The sequence below is a fragment of the Rhipicephalus microplus genome, chromosome 5 (genome assembly GCF_043290135.1).
Source record: "Rhipicephalus microplus isolate Deutch F79 chromosome 5, USDA_Rmic, whole genome shotgun sequence".
NCBI classification, from domain to species: domain Eukaryota; kingdom Metazoa; phylum Arthropoda; class Arachnida; order Ixodida; family Ixodidae; genus Rhipicephalus; species Rhipicephalus microplus.
Window position 1 is genome coordinate 173,761,987 of NC_134704.1, and position 18,090 is coordinate 173,780,076.

The 18,090-nt window shown below is 46.5% G+C and overlaps 34 non-coding genes across 34 annotated transcripts; all 34 read right to left on the reverse strand.

Annotated features, from left to right (window-relative positions):
- Positions 1–156: 156 nt before the first annotated feature.
- On the reverse strand, positions 157–230 carry TRNAT-AGU (transfer RNA threonine (anticodon AGU)). Its single transcript has one exon. It is a non-coding gene; the product is annotated as a tRNA-Thr (tRNA).
- A 265-nt stretch (positions 231–495) lies between these two features.
- Positions 496–569, reverse strand: TRNAT-AGU (transfer RNA threonine (anticodon AGU)). Its single transcript has one exon. It is a non-coding gene; the product is annotated as a tRNA-Thr (tRNA).
- Positions 570–665: 96 nt separating this feature from the next.
- On the reverse strand, positions 666–739 carry TRNAA-AGC (transfer RNA alanine (anticodon AGC)). The gene has a single exon. It is a non-coding gene; the product is annotated as a tRNA-Ala (tRNA).
- Positions 740–834: 95 nt separating this feature from the next.
- On the reverse strand, positions 835–908 carry TRNAT-AGU (transfer RNA threonine (anticodon AGU)). The gene has a single exon. It is a non-coding gene; the product is annotated as a tRNA-Thr (tRNA).
- A 264-nt stretch (positions 909–1,172) lies between these two features.
- TRNAT-AGU (transfer RNA threonine (anticodon AGU)) lies at positions 1,173–1,246 on the reverse strand. The gene has a single exon. It is a non-coding gene; the product is annotated as a tRNA-Thr (tRNA).
- Positions 1,247–1,849: 603 nt separating this feature from the next.
- On the reverse strand, positions 1,850–1,923 carry TRNAT-AGU (transfer RNA threonine (anticodon AGU)). Its single transcript has one exon. It is a non-coding gene; the product is annotated as a tRNA-Thr (tRNA).
- A 434-nt stretch (positions 1,924–2,357) lies between these two features.
- TRNAT-AGU (transfer RNA threonine (anticodon AGU)) lies at positions 2,358–2,431 on the reverse strand. Its single transcript has one exon. It is a non-coding gene; the product is annotated as a tRNA-Thr (tRNA).
- A 264-nt stretch (positions 2,432–2,695) lies between these two features.
- TRNAT-AGU (transfer RNA threonine (anticodon AGU)) lies at positions 2,696–2,769 on the reverse strand. The gene has a single exon. It is a non-coding gene; the product is annotated as a tRNA-Thr (tRNA).
- Positions 2,770–2,865: 96 nt separating this feature from the next.
- Positions 2,866–2,939, reverse strand: TRNAT-AGU (transfer RNA threonine (anticodon AGU)). The gene has a single exon. It is a non-coding gene; the product is annotated as a tRNA-Thr (tRNA).
- A 601-nt stretch (positions 2,940–3,540) lies between these two features.
- TRNAT-AGU (transfer RNA threonine (anticodon AGU)) lies at positions 3,541–3,614 on the reverse strand. The gene has a single exon. It is a non-coding gene; the product is annotated as a tRNA-Thr (tRNA).
- Positions 3,615–3,882: 268 nt separating this feature from the next.
- TRNAA-AGC (transfer RNA alanine (anticodon AGC)) lies at positions 3,883–3,956 on the reverse strand. Its single transcript has one exon. It is a non-coding gene; the product is annotated as a tRNA-Ala (tRNA).
- A 1,445-nt stretch (positions 3,957–5,401) lies between these two features.
- Positions 5,402–5,477, reverse strand: TRNAA-AGC (transfer RNA alanine (anticodon AGC)). Its single transcript has one exon. It is a non-coding gene; the product is annotated as a tRNA-Ala (tRNA).
- A 602-nt stretch (positions 5,478–6,079) lies between these two features.
- On the reverse strand, positions 6,080–6,153 carry TRNAT-AGU (transfer RNA threonine (anticodon AGU)). Its single transcript has one exon. It is a non-coding gene; the product is annotated as a tRNA-Thr (tRNA).
- A 95-nt stretch (positions 6,154–6,248) lies between these two features.
- Positions 6,249–6,322, reverse strand: TRNAA-AGC (transfer RNA alanine (anticodon AGC)). Its single transcript has one exon. It is a non-coding gene; the product is annotated as a tRNA-Ala (tRNA).
- Positions 6,323–6,925: 603 nt separating this feature from the next.
- TRNAT-AGU (transfer RNA threonine (anticodon AGU)) lies at positions 6,926–6,999 on the reverse strand. The gene has a single exon. It is a non-coding gene; the product is annotated as a tRNA-Thr (tRNA).
- Positions 7,000–7,094: 95 nt separating this feature from the next.
- TRNAT-AGU (transfer RNA threonine (anticodon AGU)) lies at positions 7,095–7,168 on the reverse strand. The gene has a single exon. It is a non-coding gene; the product is annotated as a tRNA-Thr (tRNA).
- A 265-nt stretch (positions 7,169–7,433) lies between these two features.
- TRNAT-AGU (transfer RNA threonine (anticodon AGU)) lies at positions 7,434–7,507 on the reverse strand. Its single transcript has one exon. It is a non-coding gene; the product is annotated as a tRNA-Thr (tRNA).
- Positions 7,508–8,445: 938 nt separating this feature from the next.
- On the reverse strand, positions 8,446–8,519 carry TRNAT-AGU (transfer RNA threonine (anticodon AGU)). The gene has a single exon. It is a non-coding gene; the product is annotated as a tRNA-Thr (tRNA).
- Positions 8,520–8,783: 264 nt separating this feature from the next.
- TRNAT-AGU (transfer RNA threonine (anticodon AGU)) lies at positions 8,784–8,857 on the reverse strand. The gene has a single exon. It is a non-coding gene; the product is annotated as a tRNA-Thr (tRNA).
- Positions 8,858–9,631: 774 nt separating this feature from the next.
- TRNAT-AGU (transfer RNA threonine (anticodon AGU)) lies at positions 9,632–9,705 on the reverse strand. Its single transcript has one exon. It is a non-coding gene; the product is annotated as a tRNA-Thr (tRNA).
- Positions 9,706–10,815: 1,110 nt separating this feature from the next.
- On the reverse strand, positions 10,816–10,889 carry TRNAT-AGU (transfer RNA threonine (anticodon AGU)). The gene has a single exon. It is a non-coding gene; the product is annotated as a tRNA-Thr (tRNA).
- A 95-nt stretch (positions 10,890–10,984) lies between these two features.
- On the reverse strand, positions 10,985–11,058 carry TRNAT-AGU (transfer RNA threonine (anticodon AGU)). Its single transcript has one exon. It is a non-coding gene; the product is annotated as a tRNA-Thr (tRNA).
- Positions 11,059–11,322: 264 nt separating this feature from the next.
- TRNAT-AGU (transfer RNA threonine (anticodon AGU)) lies at positions 11,323–11,396 on the reverse strand. The gene has a single exon. It is a non-coding gene; the product is annotated as a tRNA-Thr (tRNA).
- A 95-nt stretch (positions 11,397–11,491) lies between these two features.
- On the reverse strand, positions 11,492–11,565 carry TRNAT-AGU (transfer RNA threonine (anticodon AGU)). The gene has a single exon. It is a non-coding gene; the product is annotated as a tRNA-Thr (tRNA).
- A 600-nt stretch (positions 11,566–12,165) lies between these two features.
- On the reverse strand, positions 12,166–12,239 carry TRNAT-AGU (transfer RNA threonine (anticodon AGU)). Its single transcript has one exon. It is a non-coding gene; the product is annotated as a tRNA-Thr (tRNA).
- A 95-nt stretch (positions 12,240–12,334) lies between these two features.
- Positions 12,335–12,408, reverse strand: TRNAT-AGU (transfer RNA threonine (anticodon AGU)). Its single transcript has one exon. It is a non-coding gene; the product is annotated as a tRNA-Thr (tRNA).
- A 433-nt stretch (positions 12,409–12,841) lies between these two features.
- Positions 12,842–12,915, reverse strand: TRNAT-AGU (transfer RNA threonine (anticodon AGU)). Its single transcript has one exon. It is a non-coding gene; the product is annotated as a tRNA-Thr (tRNA).
- A 435-nt stretch (positions 12,916–13,350) lies between these two features.
- TRNAA-AGC (transfer RNA alanine (anticodon AGC)) lies at positions 13,351–13,424 on the reverse strand. Its single transcript has one exon. It is a non-coding gene; the product is annotated as a tRNA-Ala (tRNA).
- Positions 13,425–14,372: 948 nt separating this feature from the next.
- On the reverse strand, positions 14,373–14,446 carry TRNAT-AGU (transfer RNA threonine (anticodon AGU)). The gene has a single exon. It is a non-coding gene; the product is annotated as a tRNA-Thr (tRNA).
- Positions 14,447–15,044: 598 nt separating this feature from the next.
- On the reverse strand, positions 15,045–15,118 carry TRNAA-AGC (transfer RNA alanine (anticodon AGC)). Its single transcript has one exon. It is a non-coding gene; the product is annotated as a tRNA-Ala (tRNA).
- A 604-nt stretch (positions 15,119–15,722) lies between these two features.
- Positions 15,723–15,796, reverse strand: TRNAT-AGU (transfer RNA threonine (anticodon AGU)). The gene has a single exon. It is a non-coding gene; the product is annotated as a tRNA-Thr (tRNA).
- A 95-nt stretch (positions 15,797–15,891) lies between these two features.
- On the reverse strand, positions 15,892–15,965 carry TRNAT-AGU (transfer RNA threonine (anticodon AGU)). Its single transcript has one exon. It is a non-coding gene; the product is annotated as a tRNA-Thr (tRNA).
- Positions 15,966–16,230: 265 nt separating this feature from the next.
- TRNAT-AGU (transfer RNA threonine (anticodon AGU)) lies at positions 16,231–16,304 on the reverse strand. Its single transcript has one exon. It is a non-coding gene; the product is annotated as a tRNA-Thr (tRNA).
- A 265-nt stretch (positions 16,305–16,569) lies between these two features.
- Positions 16,570–16,643, reverse strand: TRNAT-AGU (transfer RNA threonine (anticodon AGU)). The gene has a single exon. It is a non-coding gene; the product is annotated as a tRNA-Thr (tRNA).
- Between the last annotated feature and the right edge of the window lie 1,447 nt (positions 16,644–18,090).

Genomic DNA, 18,090 nt, shown 5'->3' on the forward strand with positions numbered 1-18,090 from the left:
ATTCGAACTCACGATCACCTGTTTACTAGACAGGCGCTTTAGCTAACTAAGCCACAGCGCCTGCGCAGCGGCTTGTTCAGGCAGTGACACCATCTGAAGTATTTCGAACTATACTTCGAAAACAAAAAGCTAGAGAGATGTTTGTCTTGACTCTCGAGGCACCGGTGAGATTCGAACTCACGATCTCCTGTTTACTAGACAGGCGCTTTAACCAACTAAGCCACGACACCTGTGCAGCGTCTTGTTCAGGAAGTGACACCATCAGAACTATTTGGAAATTAACTTCGAAAACAAAAAACTAGAGAGACGTTAGTCTTGACTCCCGAGGCACCGGTGAGATTCGAACTCACGATCACCTGTTAACTAGACAGGCGCTTTAGCTAACTAAGCCACAGCGCCTGCGCAGCGGCTTGTTCAGGCAGTGACACCATCTGAAGTATTTCGAACTATACTTCGAAAACAAAAAAACTAGAGAGACGTTAGTCTTGACTCTCGAGGCACCGGTGAGATTCGAACTCACGATCTCCTGTTTACTAGACAGGCGCTTTTACCAACTAAGCCACGGCGCCTGCGCAGCGTCTTGTTCAGGCAGAGACACCATCAAAAGTATTTCGAACTAAACTTCGAAAACAAAAAAACTTGAGAGACGTTTGTCTTGACTCTCGAGGCACCGGTGAGATTCGAACTCACGATCTCCTGTTTGCTAGACAGGCGCTTTAACCAACTAAGCCACGGCGCCCGCGCAGCGTCTTGTTCAGGCAGTGACACCATCAGAAGCATTTAGAACTAAACTTCGAAAACAAAAAACTAGAGAGACGTTTGTCTTGACTCTCGAGGCACCGGTGAGATTCGAACTCACGATCTCCTGTTCACTAGACATGCGCTTTAACCAACTAAGCCACGGCGCCTGCGCTGCGTCTTGTTCAGGCAGTGACACCAACAGAAGTATTTCGAAGTAAACTTCGAAAACAAAAAACTAGAGAGCCGTTTGTCTTGACTCTCGAGGCACCGGTGAGATTCGAACTCACGATCTTCTGTTTACTAGACAGGCGCTTTAACTAACTGAGCCACGGCGCCTGCGCAGCGCCTTGTTCAGTCAGTGACACCATCAGAAGTATTTCGAACTAAACTTCGAAAACAAAAAGCTAGAGAGATGTTTGTCTTGACTCTCGAGGCACCGGTGAGATTCGAACTCACGATCTCCTGTTTACTAGACAGGCGCTTTAACCAACTAAGCCACGGCGCCTGCGCAGCGTCTTGCTCAGGAAGTGACACCATCAGAAGTATTTCGAACTATACTTCGAAAACAAAAAACTAGAGAGACGTTAGTCTTGACTCTCGTGGCACCGGTGAGATTCGAACAAATGATCTCCTGTTTACTAGACATGCGCTTTAACCAACTAAGCCACGGCGCCTGCGCAGCGTCTTGCTCAGGAAGTGACACCATCAGAAGTATTTCGAACTATACTTCGAAAACAAAAAACTAGAGAGACGTTAGTCTTGACTCTCGTGGCACCGGTGAGATTCGAACAAATGATCTCCTGTTTACTAGACATGCGCTTTAACCAACTAAGCCACGGCGCCTGCGCAGCGTCTTGTTCAGGCAGTGACACCAACAGAAGTATTTCGAAGTAAACTTCGAAAACAAAAAAACTAGAGAGACGTTTGTCTTGACTCTCGAGGCAACGGTGAGATTCGAACTCATGATGTCCTGTTTACTGGACAGGCGCTTTAACCAACTAAGCCACGGCGCCTGCGCAGCGTCTTGCTCAGGCAGTGACACCATCAGAAGTATTTCGAACTAAACTTCGAAAACAAAAAACTAGAGAGACGTTTGTGTTGACTCTCGAGGCACCGGTGAGATTCGAACTCACGATCTCCTGTTCACTAGACATGCGCTTTAACCAACTAAGCCACGGCGCCTGCGCTGCGTCTTGTTCAGGCAGTGACACCATCAGAAGTATTTCGAACTAAACTTCGAAAACAAAAAGCTAGAGAGATGTTTGTCTTGACTCTCGAGGCACCGGTGAGATTCGAACTTACGATCTCCTGTTTACTAGACAGGCGCTTTAACCAACTAAGCCACGACACCTGTGCAGCGTCTTGTTCAGGAAGTGACACCATCAGAACTATTTGGAAATTAACTTCGAAAACAAAAAAACTAGAGAGACGTTAGTCTTGACTCCCGAGGCACCGGTGAGATTCGAACTCACGATCACCTGTTTACTAGACAGGCGCTTTATCTAACTAAGCCACAGCGCCTGCGCAGCGGCTTGTTCAGGCAGTGACACCATCTGAAGTATTTCGAACTATACTTCGAAAACACAAAGCTAGAGAGATGTTTGTCTTGACTCTCGAGGCACCGGTGAGATTCGAACTCACGATCTCCTGTTTACTAGACAGGCGCTTTAACCAACTAAGCCACGACACCTGTGCAGCGTCTTGTTCAGGAAGTGACACCATCAGAACTATTTGGAAATTAACTTCGAAAACAAAAAACTAGAGAGACGTTAGTCTTGACTCCCGAGGCACCGGTGAGATTCGAACTCACGATCACCTGTTTACTAGACAGGCGCTTTAGCTAACGAAGCCACAGCGCCTGCGCAGCTGCTTGTTCAGGCAGTAACACCTCTGAAGTATTTCGAACTATACTTCGAAAACAAAAAAACTAGAGAGGCGTTAGTCTTGACTCTCGAGGCACCGGTGAGATTCGAACTCACGATCTCCTGTTTACTAGACAGGCGCTTTAACCAACTAAGCCACGGCGCCTGCGCAGCGTCTTGTTCAGGCAGAGACACCATCAAAAGTATTTCGAACTAAACTTCGAAAACAAAAAAACTTGAGAGACGTTTGTCTTGACTCTCGAGGCACCGGTGAGATTCAAACTCACGATCTCCTGTTTACTAGACAGGCGCTTTAACCAACTAAGCCACGGCGCCTGCGCAGCGTCTTGCTCAGGAAGTGACACCATCAGAAGTATTTCGAACTATACTTCGAAAACAAAAAACTAGAGAGACGTTAGTCTTGACTCTCGTGGCACCGGTGAGATTCGAACTCACAATTTCCGGTTTACTAGACAGGCGCTTTAACCAAATAAGCCACGGCGCCTGCGCAGCGTCTTGTTCAGGCAGTGACACCATCAGAAGTATTTCGAACTAAACTTCGAAAACAAAAGTACTGAAAGTTGGGCGAGTTCGTACTCGATCATGACTTCTTTGCGCAAACACGTACACGGACACAAGGAAAAGAGGCAAACAACACGGGCGCCCGTGTTGTTTGCCTCTTTTCCTTGTGTCCGTGTACGTGTTTGCGCAAAGAAGTCATGTATGTTCGAAAACAAAAAACTAGAGAGACGTTAGTCTTGACTCCCGAGGCACCGGTGAAATTCAAACTCACGATCTCCTGTTTACTAGACAGGCGCTTTACCTAACTAAGCCACAGCGCCTGCGCAGCTTCTTGTTCAGGCAGTGACACCATCAGAATTATTTCGAACTAAACTTCGAAAACAAAAAACTAGAGAGACGTTTGTCTTGACTCTCGAGGCACCGGTGAGATTCGAACTCATGATCTCCTGTTTACTAGACAGGCGCTTTAACCATCTAAGCCACGGCGCCTGCGCAGCGTCTTGTTCAGGCAGTGACACCATCAGAAGTATTTCGAACTAAACTTCGAAAACAAAAAACTAGAGAGACGTTTGTCTTGACTCTCGAGGCACCGGTGAGATTCGAACTCACGATCTCCGGTTTACTAGACAGGCGCTTTAACCAAATAAGCCACGGCGCCTACGCAGCGTCTTGTTCAGGCAGTGACACCATTAGAAGTATTTCGAACAATACTTCGAAAACAAAAAAAAAACTAGAGAGACGTTAGTCTTGACTCTCGAGGCACCGGTGAGATTTGAACTCACAATCTCCTGTTTGCTAGACAGGCGCTTTAACCAACTAAGACATGGCGCCCGCGCAGCGTCTTGTTCAGGCAGTGACACCATCAGAAGCATTTAGAACTAAACTTCAAAAACAAAAAACTAGACAGACGTTTGTCTTGACTCTCGTGGCACCGGTGAGATTCGAACAAATGATCTCCTGTTTACTAGACATGCGCTTTAACCAACTAAGCCACGGCGCCTGCGCCGCGTCTTGTTCAGGCAGTGACACCATTAGAAGTATTTCGAACTATACTTCAAAAACAAAAAATTACAAAGAAATTTGTCTTGTCTCTCGAGGTACCGGTGAGATTCGAGCTCACTATCTCCTGTTTACTAGGCAGGTGAGATAACAAACTAAGACACGGTGACTGCGCAGCATCTTCTTCAGGCAGTGACACCATTAGAAGCATTTTAAATTATACTTCAAAAACAAAAAAAAACTTGAGAGAGGTTTGTCTTGACTCTCGAGGCACCGGTGAGATTCGAACTCACGATCTCCTGTTTACTAGACAGGCGCTTTAACAAGAGAAGCCACGGCGCCTGCGCAGCGTTTTGTTCAGGCAGTGACACCATCAGAAGTATTTGGAACTATACTTCGAAAACAAAAAACTAGAGAGACGTTAGTCTTCACTCTCGAGGCACCGGTGAGATTCGAACTCACGATCTCATGTTCACTAGACAGGCGCTTTAACCAACTAAGCCTCCGCGCCTGCGCAGCGTCTTGTTAAGGCAGTCACATCATCAGAAGAATTTCGAACTAAACATCAAAAACAAAAAACTAGAGAGACGGTTGCCTTGACTCTCGAGGCACCGGTGAGATTCGAACTCGTGATCTCCTGTTTACTAGACAGGCGCTTTAACCAACTAAGCCACGGCGCCTGCGCAGCGTTTTGTTCAGGCAGTGACAACATCAGAAGTATTTCGAACTAAACTTCGAAAACAAAAGTACTGAAAGTTGGGCGAGTTGGTACTCGATCATGACTACTTTGCGCAAAGACGTACACGGACACAAGAAAAAGAGGCAAACAACACGGGCGCCCCTGTTGTTTGCCTCTTTTGCTTGTGTCCATGTACGTGTTTGCGCAAAAAAGTCATGAATATTCGAAAACAAAAACTAGAGAGACGTTAGTCTTGACTCTCGAGGCACCGGTGATATTCGAACTCACAATCTCCTGTATACTAGACAGGCGGTTTAACCAACTAAGCCACGGCGCCTGCGCAGCGTCTTGTTCAGGCAGTGACACCATCAGAAGTATTTCGAACTAAACTTCGAAAACAAAAGTACTGAAAGTTGGGCGAGTTCGTACTCGATCATGACTTCTTTGCGCAAACACGTACACGGACACAAGGAAAAGAGGCAAACAACACGGGCGCCCGTGTTGTTTGCCTCTTTTCCTTGTGTCCGTGTACGTGTTTGCGCAAAGAAGTCATGAATGTTCGAAAACAAAAAACTAGAGAGACGTTAATCTTGACTCTCGACGCACCGGTGAGATTCGAACTCACGATCTCCTGTTTGCTAGACAGGCGCTTTAACCAACTAAGCCACGGCGCCCGCGCAGCGTCTTGTTCAGGCAGTGACACCATCAGAAGCATTTAGAACTAAACTTCGAAAACAAAAAACTAGACAGACGTTTGTATTGACTCTCGTGGCACCGGTGAGATTCGAACAAATGATCTCCTGTTTACTAGACATGCGCTTTAACCAACTAAGCCACGGCGCCTGCGCAGCGTCTTGTTCAGGCAGTGACACCAACAGAAGTATTTCGAAGTAAACTTCGAAAACAAAAAACTAGAGAGCCGTTTGTCTTGACTCTCGAGGCACCGGTGAGATTCGAACTCACGATCTCTTGTTTACTAGACAGGCGCTTTAACTAACTGAGACACGGCGCCTGCGCAGCGCCTTGTTCAATCAGTGACACCATCAGAAGTATTTCGAACTAAACTTCTAAAACAAAAAAACTAGAGAGACGTTTGCTTGACTCTTGAGGCACCGGTGAGATTCGAACTGATGATGTCCTGTTTACTAGACAGGCGCTTTAACCAACAAAGCCACGGCGACTGCGCAGCGTCTTGCTCAGGCAGTGACACCATCAGAAGTATTTCGAACTAAACTTCGAAAACAAAAAACTAGAGATACGTTTGTCTTGACTCTCGAGGCACCGGTGAGATTCGAACTCACGATCTCCTGTTCACTAGACATGCGCTTTAACCAACTAAGCCACGGCGCCTGCGCTGCGTCTTGTTCAGGCAGTGACACCAACAGAAGTATTTCGAAGTAAACTTCGAAAACAAAAAACTAGAGAGCCGTTTGTCTTGACTCTCGAGGCACCGGTGAGATTCGAACTCACGATGTCCTGTTTGCTAGACAGGCGCTTTAACCAACTAAGCCACGGCGCCCGCGCAGCGTCTTGTTCAGGCAGTGACACCATCAGAAGCATTTAGAACTAAACTTCGAAAACAAAAAACTAGACAGACGTTTGTCTTGACTCTCGTGGCACCGGTGAGATTCGAACAAATGATCTCCTGTTTACTAGACGTGCGCTTTAACCAACTAAGCCACGGCGCCTGCGCAGCGTCTTGTTCAGGCAGTGACACCAACAGAAGTATTTCGAAGTAAACTTCGAAAACAAAAAACTAGAGAGCCGTTTGTCTTGACTCTCGAGGCACCGGTGAGATTCGAACTCACGATCTCTTGTTTACTAGACAGGCGCTTTAACTAACTGAGCCACGGCGCCTGCGCAGCGCCTTGTTCAATCAGTGACACCATCAGAAGTATTTCGAACTAAACTTCTAAAACAAAAAAACTAGAGAGACGTTTGTCTTGACTCTCGAGGCACCGGTGAGATTCGAACTCATGATGTCCTGTTTACTAGACAGGCGCTTTAACCAACAAAGCCACGGCGACTGCGCAGCGTCTTGCTCAGGCAGTGACACCAACAGAAGTATTTCGAACTAAACTTCGAAAACAAAAAACTAGAGAGACGTTTGTCTTGACCCTCGAGGCACCGGTGAGATTCGAACTCACGATCTCCTGTTCACTAGACATGCGCTTTAACCAACTAAGCCACGGCGCCTGCGCTGCATCTTGATCAGGCAGTGACACCAACAGAAGTATTTCGAAGTAAACTTCGAAAACAAAAAGCTAGAGAGATGTTTGTCTTGACTCTCGAGGCACCAGTGAGATTCAAACTCACGATCTCCTGTTTACTAGACAGGCGCTTTAACCAACTAAGCCACGGCGCCTGCGCAGCGTCTTGCTCAGGAAGTGACACCATCAGAAGTATTTCGAACTATACTTCGAAAACAAAAAACTAGAGAGCCGTTTGTCTTGACTCTCGAGGCACCGGTGAGATTCGAACTCACGATGTCCTGTTTACTAGACAGGCGCTTTAACTAACTGAGCCACGGCACCTGCGCAGCGGCTTGTTCAGGCAGTGACACCATCTGAAGTATTTCGAACTATACTTCGAAAACAAAAAAACTAGAGAGACGTTAGTCTTGACTCTCGAGGCACCGGTGAGATTCGAACTCACGATCTCCTGTTTACTAGACAGGCGCTTTAACCAACTAAGCCACGGCGCCTGCGCAGCGTCTTGCTCAGGAAGTGACACCATCAGAAGTATTTCGAACTATACTTCGAAAACAAAAAAACTAGAGAGACGTCAGTCTTGACTCTCGAGGCACCGGTGAGATTCGAACTCACGATCTCCTGTTCACTAGACAGGCGCTTTAACCAACTAAGCCTCCGCGCCTGCGCAGCGTTTTGTTAAGGCAGTCACATCATCAGAAGAATTTCGAACTAAACATCGAAAACAAAAAACTAGAGAGACGGTTGCCTTGACTCTCGAGGCACCGGTGAGATTCGAACTCATGATCTCCTGTTTACTAGACAGGCATTTTAACCAACTAAGCCACGGCGCCTGCGCAGCGTTTTGTTCAGGCAGTGACACCATCAGAAGTATTTCGAACTAAACTTCGAAAACAAAAGTACTGAAAGTTGGGCGAGTTGGTACTCGATCATAACTTCTTTGCGCAAAGACGTACACGGACACAAGTAAAAGAGGCAAACAACACGGGCGCCCGTGTTGTTTGCCTCTTTTCCTTGTATCCATGTACGTGTTTGCGCAAAAAAGTCATGAATATTCGAAAACAAAAACTAGAGAGACGTTAGTCTTGACTCTCGAGGCACCGGTGATATTCGAACTCACAATCTCCTGTATACTAGACAGGCGGTTTAACCAACTAAGCCACGGCGCCTGCGCAGCGTCTTGTTCAGGCAGTGACACCATCAGAAGTATTTCGAACTAAACTTCGAAAACAAAAGTACTGAAAGTTGGGCGAGTTCGTACTCGATCATGACTTCTTTGCGCAAACACGTACACGGACACAAGGAAAAGAGGCAAACAACATGGGCGCCCGTGTTGTTTGCCTCTTTTCCTTTTGTCCGTGTACGTGTTTGCGCAAAGAAGTCATGAATGTTCGAAAACAACAAACTAGAGAGACGTTAGTCTTGACTCCCGAGGCACCGGTGAGATTCGAACTCACGATCACCTGTTTACTAGACAGGCGCTTTAACTAACTAAGCCACGGCGCCAGCGCAGCGTCTTGTTCGGGCAGTGACACCATCAGAAGTATTTCGAACTAAACTTTGAAAACGAAAAACTAGAGAGACGTTTGTCTTGACTCTCGAGGCACCGGTGAGATTCGAACTCACGATCTCCTGTTTACTAGACAGGCGCTTTAACTAAAGAAGCATCGGCGCCTGCGCAGCGTCTTGTTCAGGCAGTGACACCATCAGAAGTATTTCGAACTAAACTTCGAAAACAAAAAACTAGAGAGACGTTTGTCTTTACTCTCGAGGCACCGGTGAGATTCGAACTCACGATCTCCTGTTTACTAGACAGGCGCTTTACCTAACTAAGCCACGGCGCCTGCGCAGCGTCTTGTTCAGGCAGTGACACCATCAGAAGTATTTCGAACTAAACTTCGAAAACGAAAAAACTAGAGGGACGTTTGTCTTGACTCTCGAGGCACCGGTGAGAATCGAACTCATGATCTCCTGTTTACTAGACCGGCGCTTTAACCAACTAAGCCACGGCGCCTGCGCAGCCTGTTGTTCAGGCAGTGACACCATCAGAAGTATTTCGAACTAAACTTCGAAAACAAAAAATTACAGGGAAATTTGTCTTGTCTCTCGAGGTACTGGTGAGATTCGAGCTCACTATCTCCTGTTTACTAGACAGGTGAGATAACGAACTAAGACACGGTGACTGCGCAGCATCTTCTTCAGGCAGTGATATCATTAAAAGCATTTTAAATTATACTTCAAAAACAAAAAAACTAGTAAGACGTTCGTCTTGACTCTTGAGGCACAGGTGAGATTCGAACTCACGATCTTCCTCTTACTAGACATGCGCTTTAACCAACTAAGCCACGGCGCCTGCGCAGCGTCTTGTTCAGGCAGTGACACCAACAGAAGTATTTCGAAGTAAACTTCGAAAACAAAAAACTGGAGAGCCGTTTGTCTTGACTCTCGAGGCACCGGTGAGATTCGAACTCACGATCTCTTGTTTACTAGACAGGCGCTTTAACTAACTGAGCCACGGTGCCTGCGCAGTGCCTTGTTCAGTCAGTGACACCATCAGAAGTATTTCGAACTAAACTTCGAAAACAAAAAAACTAGAGAGACGTTTGTCTTGACTCTCGAGGCACCGGTGAGATTCGAACTCATGATGTCCTGTTTACTAGACAGGCGCTTTAACCGACTAAGCCACGGCGCCTGCGCAGCGTCTTGCTCAGGCAGTGACACCATCAGAAGTATTTCGAACTAAACTTCGAAAACAAAAAACTAGAGAGACGTTTGTCTTGACTCTCGAGGCACCGGTGAGATTCGAACTCACGATTTCCTGTTTACTAGACAGGCGCTTTAACTAAAGAAGCATCGGCGCCTGCGCAGCGTCTTGTTCAGGCAGTGACACCATCAGAAGTATTTCGAACTAAACTTCGAAAACAAAAAACTAGAGAGACGTTTGTCTTTACTCTCGAGGCACCGGTGAGATTCGAACTCACGATTTCTTGTTTACTAGGCAGGCGCTTTAACCAACTAAGCCATAGCGCCTGCGCGGCGTCTCTTTGAGGCAGTGACACCATTAGAAGTATTTCGAACTATACTTCGAAAACAAAAAATTACAAAGAAATTTGTCTTGTCTCTCGAGGTACCGGTGAGATTCGAGCTCACTATCTCCTGTTTACTAGACAGGTGAGATAACAAACTAAGACACGGTGACTGCGCAGCATCTTCTTCAGGCAGTGACACCATTAGAAGCATTTTAAATTATACTTCAAAAACAAAAAAACTAGAGAGACGTTAGTCTTCACTCTCGAGGCACCGGTGAGATTCGAACTCACGATCTCCTGTTCACTAGACAGGCGCTTTAACCAAGTAAGCCACCGCGCCTGCGCAGTGTCTTGTTAAGGCAGTCACATCATCAGAAGAATTTCGAACTAAACATCGAAAACAAAAAACTAGAGAGACGGTTGCCTTGACTCTCGAGGCACCAGTGAGATTCGAACTCATGATCTCCTGTTTACTAGACAGGCGCTTTAACTAACTAAGCCACAGCGCCTGCGCAGCGTCTTGTTCAGGCAGTGACACCATCAGAAGTATTTCGAACTATACTTCGAAAACAAAAAACTGGAGAGACGTTAGTCTGGACACCCGAGGCACCGGTGAGATTCGAACTCACGATTTCCTGTTTACTAGACAGGCGCTTTAACTAACTAAGCCACAGCGCCTGCGCAGCGTCTTGTTCAGGCAGTGACACCATCAGAAGTATTTCGAACTATACTTCGAAAACAAAAAACTAGAGAGACGTTAGTCTTGACTCTCGAGGCACCGGTGAGATTCGAACTCATGATCTCCTGTTTACTAGACAGGCGCTTTAACCAACTAAGCCACGGCGCCTGCGCAGCGTCTTGTTCAGGCTGTGACGCCATCAGAAGTATTTTGAACTAAACTTCGAAAACAAAAACCTAGAGAAAGGTTTGTCTTGACTCTCGAGGCACCGGTGAGATTCGAACTCACGATCTCCTGTTTACTGGACAGGCGCTTTAACCAACTAAGCCACGGCGCCTGCGCAGCGCCTTGTTCGGGCAGTGACACCATCAAAAGTATTTCAAAATAAACTTCGAAAACAAAAAACTGGAGAGACGTTAGTCTGGACACCCGAGGCACCGGTGAGATTCGAACTCACGATTTCCTGTTTACTAGACAGGCGCTTTAACTAACTAAGCCACAGCGCCTGCGCAGCGTCTTGTTCAGGCAGTGACACCATCAGAAGTATTTCGAACTATACTTCGAAAACAAAAAACTAGAGAGACGTTAGTCTTGACTCTCGAGGCACCGGTGAGATTCGAACTCATGATCTCCTGTTTACTAGACAGGCGCTTTAACCAACTAAGCCACGGCGCCTGCGCAGCGTCTTGTTCAGGCTGTGACGCCATCAGAAGTATTTTGAACTAAACTTCGAAAACAAAAACCTAGAGAAAGGTTTGTCTTGACTCTCGAGGCACCGGTGAGATTCGAACTCACGATCTCCTGTTTACTGGACAGGCGCTTTAACCAACTAAGCCACGGCGCCTGCGCAGCGCCTTGTTCGGGCAGTGACACCATCAAAAGTATTTCAAAATAAACTTCGAAAACAAAAAACTGGAGAGACGTTAGTCTGGACACCCGAGGCACCGGTGAGATTCGAACTCACGATTTCCTGTTTACTAGAAAGGCGCTTTAAATAACCAAGCCACAGCGCCTGCGCAGCGTTTTGTTCAGGCAGTGACACCATCAGGAGTATTTCGAACTAAACTTCGAAAACAAAAGTACTGAAAGTTGGGCGAGTTGGTACTCGATCATGACTTCTTTGCGCAAAGACGTACACGGACACAAGAAAAAGAGGCAAACAACACGGGCGCCCGTGTTGTTTGCCTCTTTTGCTTGTGTCTGTGTACGTGTTTGCGCAAAAAAGTCATGAATATTCGGAAACAAAAACTAGAGAGACGTTAGTCTTGACTCTCGAGGCACAGGTGATATTCGAACTCACAATCTCCTGTTTACTAGACAGGCGGTTTAACCAACTAAGCCACGGCGCCTGCGCAGCGTCTTCTTCAGGCAGTGACACCACCAGAAGTATTTCTAACTAAACTTCGAGAACAAAAAGCTAGAGAGACGTTTGTCTTGACTCTCGAGGCACCGGTGAGATTCTAACTCACGATCTCCTGTTTACTAGACAGGCGCTTTAACCAACTAAGCCACGGCACCTGTGCAGCGTCTTGTTCAGGCAGTGACACCATCAGAAGTATTTCGAACTAAACTTCGAAAACAAACAACTAGAGAGACGTTAGTCTTGACTCCCGAGGCACCGGTGAGATTCGAACTCACGATCTCCTGTTTACTAGACAAGCGCTTTAACTAACTAAGCCACGGCGCCTGCGCAGCGTCTTGTTCAGGCAGTGACACCATCTGAAGTATTTCGAACTATACTTCGAAAACAAAAAAACTAGAGAGACGTTTGTCTTGACTCTCGGGGCACCGGTGAGATTAGAACTCACGATCTTCGGTTTACTAGGCAGGCGCTTGAACCAAATAAGCCACGGCGCCTGCGCAGCGTCTTGTTCAGGCAGTGACACCATCAGAAGTATTTCGAACTAAACTTCGAAAACAAAAGTACTGAAAGTTGGGCGAGTTCGTACTCGATCATGACTTCTTTGCGCAAACACGTACACGGACACAAGGAAAAGAGGCAAACAACACGGGCGCCCGTGTTGTTTGCCTCTTTTCCTTGTGTCCGTGTACGTGTTTGCGCAAAGAAGTCATGAATGTTCGAAAACAAAAAACTAGAGAGACGTTAGTCTTGACTCCCGAGGCACCGGTGAGATTCGAACTCACGATCCCCTGTTTACTAGACAGGCGCTTTAACTAACTAAGCCACAGCGCCTGCACAGCGTCTTGTTCAGGCAGTGACACCATCAGAAGTATTTCGAACTAAACTTCGAAAACAAAATACTAGAGAGACGTTTGTCTTGACTCTCGAGGCACCGGTGAGATTCGAACTCATGATCTCCTGTTTACTAGCCCGGCGCATTAACCAACTAAGCCACGGCGCCTGCGCAGCCTGTTGTTCAGGCATTGACACCATCAGAAGTATTTCGAACTAAGCTTCGAAAACAAAAAATACATAGAAATTTGTCTTGTCTCTCGAGGTACTGGTGAGATTCGAGCTCACGATCTCCGGTTTACTAGACAGGCGCTTTAACCAAATAAGCCACGGCGCCTACGCAGCGTCTTGTTCAGGCAGTGACACCATTAGAAGTATTTCGAACAATACTTCGAAAACAAAAAAAAACTAGAGAGACGTTAGTCTTGACTCTCGAGGCACCGGTGAGATTTGAACTCACGATCTCCTGTTTGCTAGACAGGCGCTTTAACCAACTAAGACATGGCGCCCGCGCAGCGTCTTGTTCAGGCAGTGACACCATCAGAAGCATTTAGAACTAAACTTCAAAAACAAAAAACTAGACAGACGTTTGTCTTGACTCTCGTGGCACCGGTGAGATTCGAACAAATGATCTCCTGTTTACTAGACATGCGCTTTAACCAACTAAGCCACGGCGCCTGCGCAGCGTCTTGTTCAGGCAGTGACACCATTAGAAGTATTTCGAACTATACTTCGAAAACAAAAAATTACAAAGAAATTTGTCTTGTCTCTCGAGGTACCGGTGAGATTCGAGCTCACGATTTCTTGTTTACTAGGCAGGCACTTTAACCAACTAAGCCTCAACGAGACGCCTGCGCGGCGTCTCGTTGAGGTAGTGACACCATTAGAAGTATTTCGAACTATACTTCGAAAACAAAAAATTACAAAGAAATTTGTCTTGTCTCTCGAGGTACCGGTGAGATTCGAGCTCACTATCTCCTGTTTACTAGACAGGTGAGATAACAAACTAAGACACGGTGACTGCGCAGCATCTTCTTCAGGCAGTGACACCATTAGAAGCATTTTAAATTATACTTCAAAAACAAAAAAAAACTTGAGAGAGGTTTGTCTTGACTCTCGAGGCACCGGTGAGATTCGAACTCACGATCTCCTGTTTACTAGACAGGCGCTTTAACAAGAGAAGCCACGGCGCCTGCGCAGCGTTTTGTTCAGGCAGTGACACCATCAGAAGTATTTGGAACTATACTTCGAAAACAAAAAACTAGAGAGACGTTAGTCTTCACTCTCGAGGCACCGGTGAGATTCGAACTCACGATCTCCTGTTCACTAGACATGCGCTTTAACCAACTAAGCCTCCGCGCCTGCGCAGCGTCTTGTTAAGGCAGTCACATCATCAGAAGAATTTCGAACTAAACATCGAAAACAAAAAACTAGAGAGACGGTTGCCTTGACTCTCGAGGCACCGGTGAGATTCGAACTCATGATCTCCTGTTTACTAGACAGGCGCTTTAACCAACTAAGCCACGGCGCCTGCGCAGCGTTTTGTTCAGGCAGTGACAACATCAGAAGTATTTCGAACTAAACTTCGAAAACAAAAGTACTGAAAGTTGGGCGAGTTGGTACTCGATCATGACTACTTTGCGCAAAGACGTACACGGACACAAGAAAAAGAGGCAAACAACACGGGCGCCCCTGTTGTTTGCCTCTTTTGCTTGTGTCCATGTACGTGTTTGCGCAAAAAAGTCATGAATATTCGAAAACAAAAACTAGAGAGACGTTAGTCTTGACTCTCGAGGCACCGGTGATATTCGAACTCACAATCTCCTGTATACTAGACAGCCGTTTAACCAACTAAGCCACGGCGCCTGCGCAGCGTCTTGTTCAGGCAGTGACACCATCAGAAGTATTTCGAACTAAACTTCGAAAACAAAAGTACTGAAAGTTGGGCGAGTTCGTACTCGATCATGACTTCTTTGCGCAAACACGTACACGGACACAAGGAAAAGAGGCAAACAACACGGGCGCCCGTGTTGTTTGCCTCTTTTCCTTGTGTCCGTGTACGTGTTTGTGCAAAGAAGTCATGAATGTTCGAAAACAAAAAACTAGAGAGCCGTTTGTCTTGACTCTCGAGGCACCGGTGAGATTCGAACTCACGATGTCCTGTTTGCTAGACAGGCGCTTTAACCAACTAAGCCACGGCGCCCGCGCAGCGTCTTGTTCAGGCAGTGACACCATCAGACGCATTTAGAACTAAACTTCGAAAACAAAAAAACTAGACAGACGTTTGTCTTGACTCTCGTGGCACCGGTGAAATTCGAACAAATGATCTCCTGTTTACTAGACATGCACTTTAACCAACTAAGCCACGGCGCCTGCGCAGCGTCTTGTTCAGGCAGTGACACCAACAAAAGTATTTCGAAGTAAACTTCGAAAACAAAAAACTAGAGAGCCGTTTGTCTTGACTCTCGAGGCACCGGTGAGATTCGAACTCACGATCTCTTGTTTACTAGACAGGCGCTTTAACTAACTGAGCCACGGCGCCTGCGCAGCGCCTTGTTCAATCAGTGACACCATCAGAAGTATTTCGAACTAAACTTCTAAAACAAAAAAACTAGAGAGACGTTTGTCTTGACTCTCGAGGCACCGGTGAGATTCGAACTCATGATGTCCTGTTTACTAGACAGGCGCTTTAACCAACAAAGCCACGGCGACTGCGCAGCGTCTTGCTCAGGCAGTGACACCATCAGAAGTATTTCGAACTAAACTTCGAAAACAAAAAACTAGAGAGACGTTTGTCTTGACCCTCGAGGCACCGGTGAGATTCGAACTCACGATCTCCTGTTCACTAGACATGCGCTTTAACCAACTAAGCCACGGCGCCTGCGCTGCATCTTGATCAGGCAGTGACACCAACAGAAGTATTTCGAAGTAAACTTCGAAAACAAAAAGCTAGAGAGATGTTTGTCTTGACTCTCGAGGCACCAGTGAGATTCAAACTCACGATCTCCTGTTTACTAGACAGGCGCTTTAACCAACTAAGCCACGGCGCCTGCGCAGCGTCTTGCTCAGGAAGTGACACCATCAGAAGTATTTCGAACTATACTTCGAAAACAAAAAACTAGAGGGCCGTTTGTCTTGACTCTCGAGGCACCGGTGAGATTCGAACTCACGATGTCCTGTTTACTAGACAGGCGCTTTAACTAACTGAGCCACGGCACCTGCGCAGCGGCTTGTTCAGGCAGTGACACCATCTGAAGTATTTCGAACTATACTTCGAAAACAAAAAAACTAGAGAGACGTTAGTCTTGACTCTCGAGGCACCGGTGAGATTCGAACTCACGATCTCCTGTTTACTAGACAGGCGCTTTAACCAACTAAGCCACGGCGCCTGCGCAGCGTCTTGCTCAGGAAGTGACACCATCAGAAGTATTTCGAACTATACTTCGAAAACAAAAAAACTAGAGAGACGTCAGTCTTGACTCTCGAGGCACCGGTGAGATTCGAACTCACGATCTCCTGTTCACTAGACAGGCGCTTTAACCAATTAAGCCTCCGCGCCTGCGCAGCGTTTTGTTAAGGCAGTCACATCATCAGAAGAATTTCGAACTAAACATCGAAAACAAAAAACTAGAGAGACGGTTGCCTTGACTCTCGAGGCACCGGTGAGATTCGAACTCATGATCTCCTGTTTACTAGACAGGCGCTTTAACCAACTAAGCCACGGCGCCTGCGCAGCGTTTTGTTCAGGCAGTGACACCATCAGAAGTATTTCGAACTAAACTTCGAAAACAAAAGTACTGAAAGTTGGGCGAGTTGGTACTCGATCATAACTTCTTTGCGCAAAGACGTACACGGACACAAGAAAAAGAGGCAAACAACACGGGCGCCCGTGTTGTTTGCCTCTTTTCCTTGTATCCATGTACGTGTTTGCGCAAAAAAGTCATGAATATTCGAAAACAAAAACTAGAGAGACGTTAGTCTTGACTCTCGAGGCACCGGTGATATTCGAACTCACAATCTCCTGTATACTAGACAGGCGGTTTAACCAACTAAGCCACGGCGCCTGCGCAGCGTCTTGTTCAGGCAGTGACACCATCAGAAGTATTTCGAACTAAACTTCGAAAACAAAAGTACTGAAAGTTGGGCGAGTTCGTACTCGATCATGACTTCTTTGCGCAAACACGTACACGGACACAAGGAAAAGAGGCAAACAACATGGGCGCCCGTGTTGTTTGCCTCTTTTCCTTTTGTCCGTGTACGTGTTTGCGCGAAGAAGTCATGAATGTTCGAAAACAAAAAACTAGAGAGACGTTAATTTTGACTCCCGAGGCACCGGTGAGATTCGAACTCAAGATCTCCTGTTTACTAGACAGGCGCTTTACCTAACTAAGCCACGGCGCCTGCGCAGCGTCTTGTTCAGGCAGTGACACCATCAGAAGTATTTCGAACTAAACTTCGAAAACGAAAAAACTAGAGGGACGTTTGTCTTGACTCTCGAGGCACCGGTGAGAATCGAACTCATGATCTCCTGTTTACTAGACCGGCGCTTTAACCAACTAAGCCACGGCGCCTGTGCAGCCTGTTGTTCAGGCAGTGACACCATCAGAAGTATTTCGAACTAAACTTCGAAAACAAAAAATTACAGGGAAATTTGTCTTGTCTCTCGAGGTACTGGTGAGATTCGAGCTCACTATCTCCTGTTTACTAGACAGGTGAGATAACGAACTAAGACACGGTGACTGCGCAGCATCTTCTTCAGGCAGTGATATCATTAAAAGCATTTTAAATTATCCTTCAAAAACAAAAAAACTAGTAAGACGTTCGTCTTGACTCTTGAGGCACAGGTGAGATTCGAACTCACGATCTTCCTCTTACTAGACATGCGCTTTAACCAACTAAGCCACGGCGCCTGCGCAGCGTCTTGTTCAGGCAGTGACACCAACAGAAGTATTTCGAAGTAAACTTCGAAAACAAAAAACTGGAGAGCCGTTTGTCTTGACTCTTGAGGCACCGGTGAGATTCGAACTCACGATCTCTTGTTTACTAGACAGGCGCTTTAACTAACTGAGCCACGGCGCCTGCGCAGCGCCTTGTTCAGTCAGTGACACCATCAGAAGTATTTCGAACTAAACTTCGAAAACAAAAAAACTAGAGAGACGTTTGTCTTGACTCTCG